Source organism: Coenobita brevimanus, chromosome 56 (assembly GCF_032717465.1).
Source record: "Coenobita brevimanus isolate Jiangsu-jjx chromosome 56, ASM3271746v2, whole genome shotgun sequence".
In the NCBI taxonomy this organism is placed as follows: Eukaryota; Metazoa; Arthropoda; class Malacostraca; order Decapoda; family Coenobitidae; genus Coenobita; species Coenobita brevimanus.
Genome location: NC_137009.1, coordinates 30,391,849 through 30,408,931, shown reverse-complemented (window position 1 = coordinate 30,408,931; position 17,083 = coordinate 30,391,849). Strand labels below are relative to the sequence as shown.

At 42.5% G+C, this 17,083-nt stretch overlaps 1 pseudogene; it reads right to left on the bottom strand.

The window, feature by feature from the left end:
• Positions 1–16,114: 16,114 nt before the first annotated feature.
• LOC145401683 (uncharacterized) lies at positions 16,115–16,684 on the bottom strand (annotated as a pseudogene).
• Between the last annotated feature and the right edge of the window lie 399 nt (positions 16,685–17,083).

The window sequence follows — 17,083 nt, the reverse complement described above, 5'->3', positions numbered from 1 at the left end:
GGCCTCACTACAAATGGGCAGCTGCTGGTCAAGTAGCTTGCAACCGCAAATACCAGTGAATGCACGCTCCCTATCGGTGTCTCGAAAACCCCGATAATTCACTAATGTGATGGGCTGTGGCTTGAGCCCGAGTCATATCTTTTTCCAGCAAAACTCCTCAATATGACCCTATTGCAATAATTACAAAATTGGGTCTCGTTCCCTGACCTCTTATCTACATTTTCTACAAAATTTTTAGAGGCTTTGCTAGACTATATGGAGGAAGACTTTCCCGGGTCGCTAAGAATCAGTTTATCATTACTAAAAGAAGGGTTCACAAATTGCTCCACTCTCCGTCCTCTTACAATCAAAGGGGGCTTACAGTCCAAACAGTGGACCACCATGTAATTGCCAGCCAACACAACAGCTTCAGAAACGGTGTTCATCCTTTTCCCAATCAAATGGGTGGCTACATCCCAGGCAACACTGGTGAGGAAGCTTTCCAAGATGATCACTTTCCTCAACTCAGGGAAACTATTGACTTTCTTCGAGTGAAGCCACTGATCTAACAAGTCTGTAAATGTCCTAACATATTCCATATGCGTCTGATACCTCTGCTCTTTCATGGTTTTAAATTTAATTAGGGAAGCCTCTGGTACATGCTTGTATGCCTTAAGTATTGAATTTTTAACTATGTCGTAATCGGCACACTGATCGGTGGTTAATGCAATATAGGCCTCCTGAGCTTTTCCTTTAAATACACTTTTGTCTTCAATCAAGAGAGACAATCAAGAGAGACAATCCGCCACCATTTCAAACATGCGAAAATATTTAGTGACATCCTGCTCATTAAAAATGGAAACAAGCTTGGTATCTTCAGCCACATCAAAAGCCTCACCATTTGAAACACAAGAACGAAGGGAACTACTGAGCTGCATAAGGCTAAACTCATTATCCATTTCCATCTGTTTCATTCGGGCGTGCAGTTCCAACTCTCTTAATTTGGCATATTCAAGTCTTATTTTATCACCAACACTGGGAAGTGGTGGCTCTCCCAAAGTACTGCCATGAGCAAAGGTCTCTCAATCGAAGGGCTCAGAGTCAACATTTGAGGCACTGTCGTCAGGGCTATATAATACTGGCATTTTAGAAGAACTCTTTAAGGCTTGATCAGAATCTAGCACCATCGGCTTAGTTTCATCTCGTTCTCCAAACATATCCTGTAAGACTATACGGAGTAGAACAGACTTGCTGACATTCCCGTGTAGTATCAGCTCCAGAGACTGAGCCACAATTTTGAGCTCTGCTTTGGTGAGGCTGTCCACCACAGTCGGACTAGACTCAGATTCCACAAATGCTTTAGCATCACTGTCATTAGTTAGAACCATGATAGCATTTTTTTCTTTTTTCATTTAAGTTAGTATCTAAAGCTGTGTATCCTGGGGAAGTCGTCACATAATATGTTATGATGTTACGACTACTGTCTCAGTCTAACCAACCATTGTGAACTGGGATTCCCTTGTAGGGAAACATGAGGGTATGCCGTCTTTGTCCCGTTACTCTCTTCGTATTGCAAGTGAGGTGAGGTGATGAATAGGCAGATTGGGGTCGATGGAATTTTATTGTGAGACAGTTGCTTGGCTGAAAAGTTAAAGAGCTTGACGTGACCCGTTGTATTGTCAGGGGCATTTTGTCCCATTCTCTTTCTAGCTTCTACTCTTCTTGTCCTTCCTTCCTCCCTGGCTCTCTCTGGTTCTTTCTCCTTTTGATTCCTACTTTTGATTTCCTGAGTATATATTGCTGCTGAATCTTTCGGTGAACTAACATGTAGAGTATAATTATATGCGTATGCATGTGAATGTATGTCGGCCATGTTTCCATCACCTGATCAGTGACATCCTGTGTTTGGAATACTTGAGAGTCTGGCTACGGGGAAGTGTATCTAACCTCTTCCTGGAGAACTCAGACATAACTACCTGTCTGTTACATATTGTTAGATGTTAACAACTATTACATAATTATGAATACCTATAACTATTTTAACGTCTATAAATTTTCAATCATTGACCAACTGTAAGGTGCTGGTGTTATGCTTTCTGGGTGTCCCTTCTCATTATTATCTCCAAACTATTTTATTCAGATCATGAGAGTTTTCTAACAGAAGGTATCAGTCAGAGCTTTCATAAACCCCATCACTACTACGACACTCTTCTAAGTTGAATAAATTGTAAAAATTGATAACCTTATAACACAGAGGCAGAAAAAAAAAAATTGCCATACTAGTATTAAAAAGATATTATATAAATGTATCTAGATTTAGGGATGGCAGTGAACCATACTCGTAAACAAATGGAACAAGGTAGAGGCAATAAAAGAATGTATAATCCCATTCCTGTTTTTTAAAATCGTGTAAGCATCATTATGGGATACCATAGACGCACCTAAAAAAGAGAAGTGTCACGATTATTGCATAGCTGTTACTGAATCATGAAGTGCATCAGATTATGCTAAAAAAGTAGGGACGGAGTGATATGTTGTTTGACCATATTCCAGCAGTTTGGGGCGCACTGCCATCCCTAAGTTTTGATACATTTTATATATATATTTTTTTCCCGTGTATATTAGATGTGAACAGCTGATATCCCACATTACAGGGTGCAGTTGACAAAGCCTTGGAGAGGTCACAGACATTCAATCTTCGTAATATACTTCAGAATTAGTTTTCGGAATTTTGGGTCATGCCATTCCTTTCGCAGTTTAAAATTTGAACATATCACCGTGATTTTTAAGTAACCAGTACCATCTGTATACAGTATCTATAAGAGCCACGTTGTTTGTTTGTCCTTCAATCACACCCAAACCAAGAGGCAGAGACCCCCAGACCCATATATATTCTGAATCACGGTGATCCAAGGATGGTTTTAGAGGTCATAATTAAGATCTGGGTCATTTGAGGTCACCGGTAGAGTGTTCGCCTTTTTGGCCTGGGCAACGCCGAGTACTCCTGCAGCCCAATTTTTGGCATGGAAACTCACATGACCTCCAGTTTGGACATAGGCTATGTGAGGTTGACCTCCGAGGTCATTTGAGGTCGCTGGCTGGAGGTCATTTGAGGTCACCAGTAATAGTAAACAAGCGCACACAAATAGTGTGTGCTAGACTGTGAAAGCTGAAATAGAAAGTTCCTGGACCTCATAATCCCTCTTCAGAAGCATAACAGGTACATGGTCTTTCTGGAGTAGAAAGATTGAACCAGAACAAATAGGATTAGAGTGTTGGCTTTTTGGCCGGCGCAACGCCGCATACCCCTACTAGTATCAAAATAATAAAACCAGACCGACAGCACATGACGGCAGTAAAGAAATCCAACAAAAAAAAATCTGATATACAGATAAATAATTTGCATTCACATCAGATATGTTAGATGTGTTACTTGGCACAATTATTTAGTACCCTTACCTACGTTTTTTTAGATTAAATTCAGGGTTATCATGCAACAAAAAGTTACATGGGATGCTGGAGAGAATATCAATACCTGTAACCAGATACTTGAATAAGAAACGAGGAACGTGAGTGAGAACTATATCATCGCCTTATCAATGTATTCATTACAAACAAATTTATTATAAGCAGCAATGAAGAAAAAGTTCTTTAAGAGAGTTGTAAACATATTGTACATGGCATATTGCCTTGAAATGGTGCAGGGAGGGACACACCTATAGCATTTAAAGATATTTTGGTTAGTTATAAAACTTTCAGTGTTCACATAAATACGTTTACACATTAAAAGCTGAATTTTTAATTATTGTATCTTCCAAATAACAGCAACACAACGACATGCGACATTTTATTTATCGAACACTATTTCGCTTTTACAAATAAAAAAAGAGCAGAATATAATTTCCATTCACCATACATACGAAATTTATACAACAAACACTTTTCGTTCATTAATATGCTCGTATGGGTAGTTCTCACTTTTTATTGATAGCGTCAACTCAAATAAACTGGTGGGTGGAGGTTGTAAGGAAAGGGACCTAACTATGCGCTTGCCCTAACATACATCTATCTATTTATATTAATGTGCAGTGTATAATGAACAAGATCTGAAGAACCATAATGTCTAATGCTGATTGCTCCACCCACTCCATTTTACCTCTTTGTATCTAAGTTTGTGACCCGCCAGTTATATTGAATACTTTTAGAAGATGATCACATGTACGAATAAGTCCTAATTGGGTGAGCAAGCTCATAGCCGCCCTATCTGGCTGCTAAGCGCATGCCCCCGAGCCACATACCGACACCAAACTTGAATTGGACCTGCTTTGACATACCGGACATGCCTATGCGAAGTTTCAGCTTATTCCACCCAAAAGTAAGACCTATAGAGGGCTCTCAATGTTTGGCGAAAAATCAGGCACAAGAGTGCATTTGGCTCGTGTGCAACTGACCGCGCGCAATAATTTACATCATCGTTTGCCAGCTCTTCGTTCCGCGTCTTTTGATGTATGGCACGTCGTAACCTTAGGGAGTCAAATGTGGACAGATACGTACACACTGGCAATGCTTATTTGCATAGTATTATTGATTAAATACAGGACATTTTTATTGATAAAGCTTTGTTACTTTTCAGGAACTTCGTTCAAGGAGGCACACAGTTACGGAACAGTGTTTCGTCACATTTGGCAGGAAAGACAGAGAATGGAGTTTCATCTAACGGCCGTGAAGAAGAAGAAGAAGAAGACTGATTGAATCTCCTTGAGAAAGATTCTTTATATTATGGTTGCATTTTTGTACTGTACATTCTGAGATGTGTCCACCTCCTTTAAAAAACCGTTTAATGATAAAATTGCTGCATGTTTGTTATTACATATACTAGGGGTTCTCTACCCATTTACGCCTACTACCCACCTTTGTTATGGTGTTCATCCCTTAACCTTTCAGTGGCACCGAAAGTAATCAAATGGCAAGTAATACATAGTCGTACACTCGTGTTTTTAGAATTATTCTTGTATTACAAGGTTACATTATGTAATTAGGTATGTATTAAACAAATATTGTCAGTAAATGAGTAAAGAGAAAATCATTAAAGGGGGGAGCAAAATTTTCAAAATCACTTAAAATATTCCTCTCTCTCTCTCTCTCTCTCTCTCTCTCTCTCTCCAGTATATATATATATATATATATATATATATATATATATATATATATATATATATATATATACTGTTTCACGAATTCATGAAACATCAGTTATCATTAACAAGGTAAATATGTAAAACTTTACAAAGTCAGAGGTGCACGGCTGGATTAAGCATGTGGGAGGCCCGGGGCCCGCTTGGAAGGGAGGCCCCCTTTCCAACTCCCCCAATGGCATACACCACAGACTGGTAACCTAAATCCTAATATATAAATAGGACACTTTTAGTTAGGAAATACTGAACGGGGACTATTCATCCAATGCTGTAATATGTAATGCATAAACACGAAATGAAATGAACACAAGTTGCTCTGGTGGGAGGCCCCCTCTTGGTGGGTGGCCCAGGGCCCGGGCCCCTTGGGCCCCCCCACTTAATCCGGCGGTGCAGAGGTGTACCTATTAGACACATGATCAAAAAATGTATTGAGGAATTCTGAAAAGACAATATTGGAAAGTGAAACGAAAAGCATATTTCAGTCACCCAAAAATATATCCAGACCACCCTAAAATAATGTAAATGAGATATGTGTGAGTATTTCTAATAATATTCTCCCCACTACACCTTAGAAATCAATTTTCCTTTATTACCTCCACCAACAAATTTGGAGGAGGTTATGTATTCACCTGTTTGTTTGTTTGTCCACACGGTATCTCCAAGAGCTCTCAAAGAATTTCAATTAAATTTTATGGAAGAGTGGGCCATGAGCCAAGAAAAATAATTGAATTTGGGGGCGGATCCGGATCCTATGTATCCCGCACAAAATCTCTAAAAGTTCTCAATGAATTAACCCGGCCCGTCCCGGCCGATTTTCCACCACTGCTCCCCCCCCCCCCCATCCCAGTAGGTTTTGGAAAGAATTTTTTTTTTTTTTACCCAAACCTCCGCTTTTGTTGAGAAACAATGGAAAATCACAGAGAAAATGATCCTCGGAGTCTATAATTGGCCTACACAGGTATGCCTTACAACACCTGGTACAGTGTTCTATGGAGGTGCTCGTGGCTGTCACGTTTTCTATGGTAGGGTTTCGTATGGGAAACCACAATAGGTACATATTTATTTATTACAAACAAAACAACATGTAGTACAAGAGTACTACTTTTTATACAAAAATAAGGGTGAAATAAGCATTGTTCCATTGGGCGAAACTAGCGATTTCGCCCAACTTGGTCAGTGAAGATTCGCTCAACATTGTTGTTTCAGCACACATTCCATTTTTTCTACTTGCATAATACTTTTCCAATAACCTTATACCCATTTCCACTTACTATAACTGTTATCATATTACAGGCCTTACAAGTATATTTAGCGTAATGTTAGCGTATATTTGCATAGAGAGCACACTCACTGTGCGTGTTGTTTCAACCTACATTTCATTTTTTCCACTTACATAATACTTTTCCTCTAACATTATACCCGTTTCCACTTTATATAGCTATTATCACCTTTTTACAGACCTTACGATTATATTTAGCGTAATGTTAGCGCTTATTTACATAGTGAGTGCACCCGCTAGGCCTGTTGTTTCAACTTACATTCTATTTTTCCACTTACATTATGCTTTTCCACTAACATTACACCCATTTCCACTCTATATAACCGTTATCACATATTTACAGACTTTACTATTATAGTGAACATTAGATTATCTCATGTTTTCATAATGAGCGAACTCGTTGTGACTACTGTTTGAACTTACATTTTATTTTTCCACTTATATTATACTTCTCCACTTACACTATACCAATTTCCACCTTATATTACTGTTATCACACTTACAGACCTTACAATTAGAGTGAGCGTCAGATTATCGCATATTTACAGCACTTAGAGCATCATAACGCAACCATGCACAGTATCAGTAATTCACTAACGTGTGGTATTCTCTGAAGCAAGGTGCAACGCACAGGCCAATATTGCAGTCCACACACTCGTACCTCGTGTCTTTTCTTTAAGTGGTTTATCTCACTCGGGAATAGCTACAGACGGACACAGCTGCTCGGGTCTAGGGCAGTTTGGTTGAGGAGGTATGAAGGTGGGGAAGTGGCGTTTGGTGAAGCGTAAGGGAGTCTGTGCGGCAGCGGTTGGGCGGTGGCAGTGGTGGGGCCTGTCCTCTGCATATTTTGCGAAGATTTCACAGGCCAGCTCCCTCACAAACCCCTCAAAGGTCTTTAAGGTTCCCGTAGTCAAGCGTGGAGGTAGTGGCAATTCAGGACTGTGATATCAAGCAAGTGGAAGAAAAGTTTTTTGTACCACTTCATCGTGGTCCTAGCACACTCCACACTGGAAATCATGGAGTCGGACTGGTCCACTTGCCTTATGTTGATATTGTAGTCCAATACCGACTCAGGTTTCCAGACGTGGCGCCTCCTCTCGCTGCGGTAATCCACGGAGTCTGTGCGGTAAATGAGGGGGGCGGTGTACCGTCGATAGGATGGAAGCTTCCCTGTTGTGGTTCCACAGGGTGGCAAGGATGTTATTAGCCTTGAAAAAAAACTCCTCATTCCTGTCAAGTTTCCTCCCACCCTTGATTATTCACCAACGGTTTCTCTTTATGGTGACACAGACTCCGGTGCCGTGCACGTGTAGGTACCATGCGAGAAGGGGGCTAGTGTACCAGTTGTCCAGGTAGAGCACATGACCACAATGAAGGTAATACTCTATAATTGTCTTTACCACGGCCCCTGAGAGTCCAATAATTCGATCTTCTGATATGTCTGTCTATGCGCCAGGGTACAAGACTATGTCTTGCACATAACCAGTCTTACAGTCACACATAACAAAGATCCTGAACCCAAAACAGTGTCTCTTGCTGGGCATGTACTGGTGAAAAGAAATATTGCCTCTCCATGACACGAGACTCTCGTCTGTGACAAGGTCTCGATAAGGATAGAAGGATGAGCAGAACTATTCCTGCAGGTGATCAAATACCAGCCTTATTTTCCTCATTCTATCCATGTTACCAGCATTAGCAGGATCGTCAGCATCGTAAAAGTGGAGGCGGCTCAGAATTTGCTGAAATCGATTCCGGCCCATTACTTTCCCCAAAAAAGTTGTGCTGGTCATAGGGTCCATGGACCAGTAAGCCGGAATTTGTCTTTTCCGTACAATACCCAATAAAAGAACCAGGGCTAGAAAGATAAACTTCTCGTTTATGGTAACTGGGTAATCATACTGGAGGGAGTGCGTGCTTCATGCTCACTTTCACTGCGCTGGCTGCTTGCAGAAGCGTTTGTCTGTTCCACAATCCTCTCCATAAACTCGTCCCCAAAGAACAGGTGGAAGAAATCCACCCTGGTGGAGCCGGCATGGATTCCCGGAGCTGTGCAGCCAGACCGCCACTCCGCAGTGAAGGGGTGAATGATGGGAGTAAAATTACTCCCATCTTCCCAGTCCCACAACACATTGCCGTCTACAGCCTCATCCCCATCGTCGCTTTTGTCAGGGTGGGGAGGAGAGGGTGGTGGGGGAGGTTGAAGAGGTGGAGAGCGGCACCTTTCCCCACTCGCGCTCCTCTTCTCTCTCCCTTTTCCTCTCCCCTTCCGCTTCCCCTTCCCTTTCCCTCCTTTTGCCACATCAAGGGGCTGTGGGAAGGAAGCTCGGGAATGATGAGGGGTGAAAGACGTGCTAGGGAGTGTCTCCTCCTCGCCTTCCCCCTGCCTCACACCACGTGCTTGCACTGCCTCCCTCGCTCCATGACTTTCACTTTCACCACTCACTCCCACTACACCACTCCCGCCTTCCCCATACAAAGCACTAGGTCCATACCTGTGTCTCCTCCTTGCCACTCTTTCAGTTCCATGTGGCGAAATCCTCTCTCTCCCGAGCCACGAGGTAGCACCACATCCCATGGCTCCATCCTTGTCCTCGTCCTCGCCCTCGCCCTCCCTTTCCTCTAGGGGCTGGAGAGAGGTGTGTGCACGTGGTTGGGGTGCAGCCTGGCCTTCTCTAGCCTCACTATACATCACATATCGCTGCTTCCTTGGGGATGGTACTTCCTTGTCACTGCTGCTCATTTCATCCTCAGGAAGCACGTAATCCTTGTCCGCCCGTCATCAAGTGGTGAATCGCTGCCACCTGTGAAGCCGTACAGAGCAGCTTGAATTTCAGTATCAGAGAGACCTCGGCGTACCATGTCCGTTCAGGGTCACTGCTACAAGTTGAGTGACTGAGACAAGGGAGTGCACGGGTCACACGGGGTCAGGGAGTGTCCCCGCCTGGTGGCGGATTAGGAAAAGTGTCCGAAGCCTACATACCAAAAATCACATGTGAGATTTGAAAATTGAACAAATGACGGACCTTGCAATTGCAAAACGTATGGATATGTCATCAGGTGTCACTGTGACAAAACTTGGTGAAGTATCCATACGTCAATGGGACGTAACGGGTTAAAATAAAATAGTGAAAGAGGGGGCCATGTGTCAAGGAACAATTGAATAAATTTCAGGGCGGATCCGGATCTTATGTATTCCACACAATATCTCCACGGATTTGGATCCGGATCCTTTTCAATGCCAATGGCATTGGCAGAGGAATGCATTCTCTGAGTGCTTTCATTTTATTTCTTTTTTTCCCATCCTTACTGCAGCTATGCTACATCAGTGGGAAACTTGACCTTCCTTCTTTGCAACTAGTACTGATAGTCGAGATGAGGTGACACTAAAAACATATCTTAGATCTGCCTCAGCATCCTTCTTATTTCATGTTTTATGTTTACTTCCAGCTCTCACGGGGGGATGTGAATTTAAGAAAAAAAAAAAAAAAAGGCTAGATATTACTCGAAAGTAGAGACAAGGAATTGACTTGTGAAAATCAAGTAGTGAGTTTTACTTTATGTTGGCTTACTTCGCTGATTCTCTAAGGATGAGAATTTTATAAACTTCCTCAACAGTACACAGCAGAGACTAATTGCTCACGAATGCTGATTGTTAGTACTGTTAGCCTCTTGAGAAAGTGACTCCATCCCTGACAATCAATAACTAATACTAATAATAATGGGCAGGTTCTTGCCGTGCTTAACTTCTAGCTGGCACAACAGATTTAAGTTTAAATATGGAAGAACTGGCTTAAATACCAGTCATGAATAATTCAAAGAGTTTGTGCAAACTAGGAGCGGCAAACTATAGAGCTTAATGTAGAGAAATAAAACATGATTCTAATTACATTAAGCCCAAAGAAAAGAACTGTAAATTTATTGATTACAATAAAATAAATTTACGTTATATGAGTCTCAAAATGAACTCAAAAGGGAATTCACGGTCACAGACGGACTCATGAATTCAAATAACAAAGGAAATATACTCACTCACTCATTCAAAAGCTAATCAGACTCAAGCCTAGAAAAAATGAATGGAAATACTTGTCAGTGGAGGGAATGGAGCTGAAGCTACGTAAGACTCGGTGTCTGTGTGATGAACACCAAGTGCTGCTATTCGCTGCAAGCCCACCTCACTGATCACCATCTAGGTGGAGATCCAGGAAATCGCTGTACAACGGAGACGCTGCTCTTGATAGTGGGCACAAACGATCCTACTCTCGAGGCAATCCAAAGCTGACTGAGTTCAAGCTGCTAAGGGGGGCAAGAGATGGCCATGTTCGCCGGAAGTAGGCGTGGCCTAACTTTAACGGTCAACGGAAAGAGGGCGAATGATACACACATGCAATAAAATCACTTAGCGAAAGCACTAATGTCGTGCATAAGAATGGTCACTTATGAAACAGTGACAAATGTTCTGAAAACCATCCTGATCGAAGTGCATATGAGGACGGTTGAACTGAGTGATACCCAGTGGGAATTCCACTAGAGTTTGTGCTTTTCTCACCAAAGTACAATGTCACGAATTTGTATAAAGACACAATTGCACGAATTTGTGACATTACGCCCCATCGAAATCAAATTTTTCTTCAGAAAACTTTTACGATATACATACATCCTAACTCAGTCATACAAGATTCACACTGTGGTGTATGTAATATCCTGCTACAGGAGAAAATCACTGTCACCTTTGAGTGTAAAAACCTCATATTTATGTAAATAGAAACAAGCTTGAGGAAAAAACTCCATGACGATGGTGAAAAACCCTGTACTTACGTCACTCTGAGCAAAAAGTTTGCTACATTTACACTAACAATTAATTGTTATGTTGCGTGGTGTATGTAATACACAATGTCGTTGTGACATTTGTAGTGTAACTGTACCTATGTGTAATATGATATGATACAAATCAATAGTAAATAGAGACGACGAGGTAGAAGAGAAGAGGCGGCAGCATGCGGCAGAGACGATCAACTGATCCGCATGGCAAAACTGCTACACCCGCCAGCTGTATGTGCGAAATAAATCAAGGTGGAGCATGAAAGGTGTCAATCCGACAAACAATTTTTATTAAATTACAATTTCTCTCTCTGCCTAGTAGTCAGTACATATGCTACGAAAAGTACACTATTATTTTCTTAATGGATACATTATTAACCAGGAAACGTAGTCCTTGGATTGCTCAAATCTCTGAGGACCCCTTTAGTTTACTGGTTAAACCTACATTATTAACCAAGAAACGTACTAGTCCTTAGATTGCTCAAATCTCTCATAACGGGCAGTTTACTGGTTAAACCTAACAATACACCTACGATTAATATTGGCAAGTTGAGAATCCCTACGCATACTCGGGCAGGTCACGTTTTAACACCCAACGTGGTGTGAACATTCATGTGGATAAAGTGCATTCTCCGTGAATCATCAGAGAGGTCCACAGCTCGAGACACCACAAGGTAATTCAAACACACCCTCGGATTGCCCTTACGGGGTCTCAATCTTTCCTCTTAACCTACGGTACCTATGTATGTACAGACTCTGGACATAATGTGTCCTATGTGACCTATGAGCAAGATACTGTGAGCCAAGCTAGTCCTTGGATTACTCAAATCTCTCAGGACCCCTGTCTTGTGGACCCCAGTGTACAACAGTTGCCCATTAGTTGTCAGTTAGCAGACGAGACATCAGGTCTGCACCTACACTGTCACTTCCTTTGATGTATCTCACAACAAAGTTAAACTACTGCAAATACAGTGTCCACCGTGTCAATCTTGCATTAGCCGTCTTGGTCGTGCTGAGACTAGTGAGTTGCATATGATCGGTTTCCAGAGTGAATGGTGCTCCACATAAATAATAATAATAATACTTCTTAACACCATCAACCACGGCCAAGAGTTCCTTCTCAACAGTACTGTAATTCCTCTTGGCGGGTTTTAGCTTATGGCTGTGGTATGCCACTGGGAAAAATCCACCTTCCGATTCTTGCATTAGTACGGCACCTACTCCATCTTGTGAAGCATCGGTGCGCAGTACGAAAGGTTTATTGAAATCAGGAAACTGCAAGATAGGCTCCTTACGCAGCATATTCTTGAGGGAGGCAAAAGATCTCTCTTGCGCTTCTCCCCATTCAGTGGTGTTTGAAGCATGTTTTCAAAGCACCTCGTACAACGGTTGGGCAATGAGAGCAAAGTTGGGGATGAAACTCCTATAATGCCCCACTAGGCCGAGGAATGCCCTAACCTGTTTCTTGGTTATTGGTCTCAAGGCTTCCCTAACTTTTCTGATCTTGTCGCCCTGACACCTGCAGCGATTGTTGCCAACAATATGTCCAAGGAACTCCAGCTCACTGTGTGCAATTTTACACTTGCTAGGCTTCACAGTCATGTTGAAACTCTGGAGTCTACTGAAGTCAATTTCCAAGAGTCTGAGGTGCTCCTCCAACATGGCAGAATGAACGAGGACATTGTCAACGAACATTTCTACTCCTACAGTACCATGCAGCACTTGTCTCATGGCACGATTGAATACTACTGGGGAATTGGTAAGTCCAAATGGGAGGACTTTATACTGATACAAACCTCTAGGAGTAGCAAAGGCAGTGAACTGACGGCTCTCAGGGTGAAGGGGAATCTGAAAGAATCCCTTTGCCAAATCGAGCTTCGTGAAATATCGTGACCCTGCCAGCTTGGAGAAGATGGCAATGTGGTCACCCATTGGCTCAGCATCCACTTTGGTGATTGCATTTAGCCTCCTATAGTCGCCACAAATCCTGACTCCATCATCCTTCTTGCGGACTACTACCATTGCACTACAGTAAGGAGATGAGGACTTTTCAATAATACCTGCAGTCTCCATGTCGGCAATTTCCTTGTCTACTGCTTCCAGTAGTCACATGGGAATCGGATATGGCTCAACCTTTATGGGAGTATTGTTAGTCAACTAATTTTATGACAATCAACCTTTGCGAGTCTAGGGTGGTCAGAGAAGACATCAGCAAACCGACAGAGCAGTGACCACATGGCATTCTGGTCACCTAATGCTAAGTCAGTGTTAAGTAAGACATCTCCTAATGGGACTGAATTGTTAAGGACTCGTCATCATGGTCATCAGCTGGGATCACCGCAGCTGCCCCGGTTTCTTCCAGTGGCTGGTTACTGTCATCAGCTATTCGTGGGCCAGTCTCCTCGGGGTTTGACTCATGATAAGCCTACAACTTGTTAATGTGGAACCTTTTACGACGATTCCCCATCTGAAATATGTAGTTGAGTCTGAAATGCGCTCTACAACATCATATGGACCCTTCTGCTGTGCCAACAACTTGTTCTGGGCAGTGGGGAGTAACACCAAGCATTTATCGCCTGGTCTGAACTTCTGAAGCTTTGCCTTCTTATCATAATAAGCTTTCTGAACTTTGCTTGCCTTGATCAATTTTTCCTTAGCTAACTCGCACGTCAACTGGAGGTGGTCAGCTAAATCAAGGATGTAGGTGTAGGTGGTCTTGACTTCAGGGTCGGGTTCTTCATCATCCAATTACTCGCGAAGGACTTGAAGTGGCCTACGGACCGACCTTCCATACACCAGTTCAAAAGGTGAGAACTTCAAAGAATGCTGTGGGGCTTCTTGATAAGCAAATAGAAGAGGACCAATGAACCGCGGCCATTTCTTTGGCTGTTCAGCGGCCATGCACTTTAACATCTTCTTGAGAGTCCCATTGAACCTCTCACACAACCCGTTACACATGGGATGATAGGGCATAGTTCGCAAGCCTCGGATGGACAACAACCTGAATGCTTCGTTCATCATTGCAGAGGTGAACTGCGAACCCCGGTCGCTTAAGACCTCCTTGGGGATACCTACGCGACAGAACACTTCAATCAATGCCTCAGCAACAGTGACAGCCTCTATATTCTTAAGGGCCACAGCTTCAGGCCACCGTGTGCTGAAATCAACGATAGTGAGGATATACTTTGATCCATCACTAGCCCTAGGAGAAATTGGCCCAACAATGTCAACTGCTACTCTCTTGAACGGTTCAGAGATTATAGACATCGATTTCAATGGCGCAGGATGGACACATCCTCGGTCGGTGGTATGCTGACACACATCACAGGAACACACAAGCTTCCTGTCCCACTCCTGGCCAGAAAAAGTCAGCATGGATACAGTCATAGGTTTTCTTCTGGCCCATGTGACCTCCCATCACTGAACAATGACCTAATTCAAACACTGCTCGGCGATACTTCACGGGAATGACAAACTGCAGTCGAAACTTGCCCTGGGGTGTTCGTGACTCATGGTACAGCCATCCTCCCTTACGAAGGAACCTGGCTTGACTTCCCCATGAATACTTAATCACATTACCCTCCAGCTTCTTAAACACTGAGGCAAGTGTTAAGTCCGACTGTTGTTCTTGGACAACATCTAGACTTCGAATCAGATCTTGCATCATTACGACGGTCAACGGGGTGACACGGTTCGGAACCTTGGCCATGGCTCATGTTACTGCAACAGCCGAAGTCTGAGTAGCAACATCTATGGCACAAATATTTTTGACGCCTGGTATGTTACCAATAATGGTCAAACTAAGGTTCTGGCATGACAACAGCAGCTGTCACGCCAGTGTAGAAAGGAGATGCCACCTGGATATGTGTCTCAGGGAACAATCTCACTGATCCATCAATAAGTCTAACTTGGATTTGCTTACCTGTGTACTTGTCGGGCCGAACAAAACTCCGCTTGACGGAGCAACCTGAGAACCATTATCTCTCAGAACATTTAAGGAAGCACCTCCCACAAACTCTGGCTGAACAAGCAAGGCATTGTTGCTGGTGGAAGGGTCTGAGGAGGTAGCAGCCAGTCATAGATGAGACTGCGAAACAAACGATGCAGCAAATACGGTGCCCTGAGAACTGAATGGCTGAGGGGTTGTGCTCACCATGTGGGGAGTTGAAGCATTGACCACCTGTGGTGGAGAGTTCACTGTCACTGGGGGACTAGTGAACTGTGGAGAAGTACAGTCATGGACAAAGAAACCTGGACACTCAGGGGCTGAGCTGATAGTTTCTTTTTCCTTTTCGATTTTTCCAGTAAATCTTCGTCCATATGAACCGTACTCCCCCATCCCCTTACTTCCTTCACCTTCTCTCTGTCCTATACTACTTTCGCAGCAAGAAGTCCATTCAGGGTGTGGCAGAAGTTGGAATTTCCCCGAGTACGACATTGCCAATTTGACCACCAATTATCGGATTATCACTCTGTCTCCCTACCTACCCCCATCCCACCTGTTTCTCTCTCTCCCTCTCCCTCCCTCTCTCTCTCTCTCTCTCTCTCTCTCTCTCTCTCTCTATATATATATATATATATATATATATATATATTTATATATATATATATATATCGATATATAGATATAAAGATATATATATATATATATATATATATATATATATATATATATATATACTATATATATATATATATATATATATATATATATATATATATATATATATATATATTTATCATTTATTTTCAACTTTTTTTCCACACCATCTATGAGGTAAATGTCTAGGTGCATTTTATTTTTAAGAGGTTTCCCCTGTAGGCCTAATCCTCTCTCTGATCTTTAATCATAATCTTCTTCGTCATCAGAACTTTCTGTTATATTGACGACGAATGACTCTACGAAATGTTCAGCTGCTATCTCTTGTTGTGCATCTTCATCTTGTACTTGTTCGGCATGTCACACTACTTCCATCCAACTCTGTGGTGTGATAAGACTCAGAGCCTCTTTGACAAGAACTTTAAGGTTAGCCATTTTAAAGGTGTTCTTCTTGGCTATATGAGTCTTCACCTGAGCCCAAATGAGCTCAATCGGGTTATAATGACAGTGGTATGGTGGTAATCTCAAAACCCGATGCCCTGCTTTTTCTGCAATCTTGTCGATTACGTAGGTTGTGGTGATATCCAACTTCTTGGCAAGCTCATGCAGCTCTGCTTTAGATAAGTTATCTTGGGGCTGCACTCCCTTCTTTATCAGCCAGTCCCGCAAGTCCGATTTTCTCCATGATGAAGTAGGAATTTTTTCAAGCTTGACAGAATGATAGAAAGCGTTATCCATCACGATTATTGAGTTTGGTGAAATGTTTGGAAGCAACTGATTCCTGAGCCATTCCTCAAAAAGTGTTGAGTTCATCTGGTTATGATACCCCATCGTTTTTGGCTTGGAACACTAACTCGGCGTTGTCTACAAAGCCATTTTTCGTTCCAGCATGAAGAATGATCAGACGACTTCCTTTTCCTGTTGGCTGTTGTACTCCAGTGGCTTGTGGTGATGTGGTGTCTATCCAACATTTTCCAACCGTGTAATTTTGGTTCACCCAAGTCTCGTTCAGATACACGATATTATGGGAGTACTGTCTTACTTGCTTTATTTCTCGCAAAAACTTTGTGCGAGCAGCCACAACATCATTCCACTCCATAAGGAATTTGCGGCCATTAACATTGGCATATTTGAAGCCAATCTCCTGCAGAATCTTGTGAAGGGAGGTTGTGCCGCCACTGAAGGATATTTTTGCCTTAAGGTCTTCTTGAA